The following is a 2,523-nucleotide window of genomic DNA, read 5'->3' as shown; positions in this document are numbered from 1 at the left end:
GTAAACTGTGGGCTCAGGTTGTAGCACATTTGGGAGAGAGCTTGCTGCAGCTCTGTGTAGCTAATGGAGCCTGAGTGGTCCCTGTCATAACTACTGGAAGAGCTGCTTCCACTGCTGGATGAATTTCCATGGGGCTGAGAAGCTGTAGACATTGATGTGACCTGATTAGGTCTTGTCAAGCATGTTTATCATCATGAGGCAGGTCTCATCATTGAACAAGGATCAGTTGCGGTTGACCAGAGCCTGCTTCACATCCTTCATGGAGATAAAGCCACTGTGATCAGAGTCCACCAACTGGAACCAGGAGTAGGCCTCATCCATATTGGGAAGGGAGCCACCCTGTCCATAAGGCCTGGGCTGCTGGGCACTGTAGGAATTTGGAGGTGGCTGACCATAGGGGCCCCTGGAGCTGGAGGACCGTCATATGGTCCTCCTGGAGTTCCAGAGGGGAACATCCCAAGATTGAAGTGTCCATAGGGCCCTCTACCAGCTGGTAGTCCTTAAGGCCCTTTGGGGGCAGGACCCCCATAACCACCACCAGGGGGTAGCGCGCTGCCATACTGGTGTCCACTATTGAGGGGTTCATGGTAGTAGCTACCCGGAGGAGTTCCTGGCACTTGTCCTGCATCTCCAGGGCAGCCCTGCCCATACAGATAGCTGGCCATGGTGATTCTAACATTCACATGCAGGCGAGGGGTCAAGTCTGGATTTTTATATCATTATAGTGGTTATGATGAATTATGCCATCTCCTTCATTTAGCATGGCAGAGTTTGCCTGAGTTTACACAATGAGCTTTGTGTTATGAACCTTGACTCTATCTATTTCATAAAGGGAATTTCCTGATTTTTATTATTAATTTTTTTTGAGCCAGGGTCTTACTGTATCACCCAGGCTGGAGTGCAGTGGTGGTATCTCAGCTCACTGCAACCTTCGCTTCCCAGGTTCAAGTGATCCTACTGCTTCAGCCTTCCTAGTAGCTGGGACTACAGGCGTGCCTCACTACACCTGGCTAAGTTTTGTATTTTTTGTAGAGACAGGGTTTTGCCATGTTGCCCAGGCTGGTATCAAACTCCTGGGTTCAAGCAATTTGCCTGCCTTGGCCTCCCAAAGTGCTGGGATTACAGGTGTGAACCACTTCATCCAGCCAACTAAATTTTTATTTGATAAACACTTGAAACACTTGGATTTTATGTTTTGTTCACTTACAGTGCTGATGACTCTTATTAAACATTGTACTTAATTTGCCAAAAAAATCATTACATGAACACACATCAAAAGCCTAAAGTCGTTACTTATGTACTCTGGACTGGGAAAATATTTTTATAATCCAGGCAAATTACTTCTAGTAATAGACTTCTTTATTTGGACGTCTGAGAAAATTTTTAAGAGGATACTAGGTAAATTCACTGCTTTTTCTCATTGTCAGATCAGTTCATTTCTGTGCTTAAAAGTCTTGGTCTGTTAATTGTCAGAAAGACAGTGAGTCGGTGGACCTAGTAGTTGGGAGTGGCTTTCCTGTTGTAGGACCCCTTACACAAACATTGACAGTCTTGTAAATATGTTATTTCTTTCTCTAGCAAACTAACTTACCTTACCTCCTCTAATGAATTTGTGTTTTTGGCAGCAGCTGGACAGATCACAACATGGTATTTTATTCCATGCAGGTCATGCACTATTTAGGTCAGTACATAATGGTGAAGCAGCTTTATGATCAGCAGGAGCAGCATATGGTATATTGTGGTGGAGATCTTTTGGGAGAACTTCTGGGACGTCAGAGCTTCTCCGTGAAAGACCCAAGGTAAACAGAGTGAGGGTTTGCGTATCTTTTTGGGTGCTTTTACCTAGCCACTTAATTTCTATGGGTTATTAATATTTATTGCTTTATTCAACAAATATATAAGGGCCTACATATGTTAGGTAGCCTATGAGGCACTGAGAATACAGTAATGAGCAACACACAGTCTAATTTCTTGGAGTATAGAGTAGTGAGTCAGTAGATGCTCTTGCCCATCTTAGTCAAATAATCACACTAATTCATAGTAAACCTACACCATAGTAAGTGCTACAGAAAAGAGATACATGAAGTGGGGAGTGGGTGGGATTTAGAGTGTTAGAGGTCAAGAAAATGTTCTTTTGAACAAGTGAAATTTGAGCCAAAAGCTGAACGATAATTAGGAAGTTGATCAGAGGGGGTTAGTTGAAAGAGAGTTTGAGGTTGATTGAACACCATGTGTAAAGGCCTGGGTAGGAGGAAGCTTGATGTTACTAGGTTAGAATTTTGTGAAATAATTGTTGGAGAGAGAGGAGGAGTGAGCAGATGAGAGAGATGTCGAATTGCTGGGCAGTTAGGGATTGATGATGAGCCTAGTCAGAATCACAATAGGGCTAACCTGACCTGTTACTTTTCTCCAGCTGCATGGGATGTAAGTTATTAGCTTATACAGTCAAAAGCTAATTAGTAATTTAGAAGCTCTCTTTCTCTGTATTTTTGATGACTGCTGCTTCTGAGCTCATTCTGTCTT

The 2,523-nt window shown here is 43.4% G+C and overlaps 1 pseudogene; it reads right to left on the bottom strand.

Moving 5' to 3' along the window:
• Window positions 1–2: 2 nt before the first annotated feature.
• On the bottom strand, window positions 3–961 carry LOC105503694 (annotated as a pseudogene).
• Between the last annotated feature and the right edge of the window lie 1,562 nt (window positions 962–2,523).

The sequence above is a fragment of the Colobus angolensis genome, unplaced genomic scaffold, assembly GCF_000951035.1.
Source record: "Colobus angolensis palliatus isolate OR3802 unplaced genomic scaffold, Cang.pa_1.0 Scaffold878, whole genome shotgun sequence".
Lineage (NCBI taxonomy): Eukaryota > Metazoa > Chordata > Mammalia > Primates > Cercopithecidae > Colobus > Colobus angolensis.
Note: the sequence above shows the minus strand (reverse complement) of the source record. Positions and strands in the feature narration are given on the sequence as shown.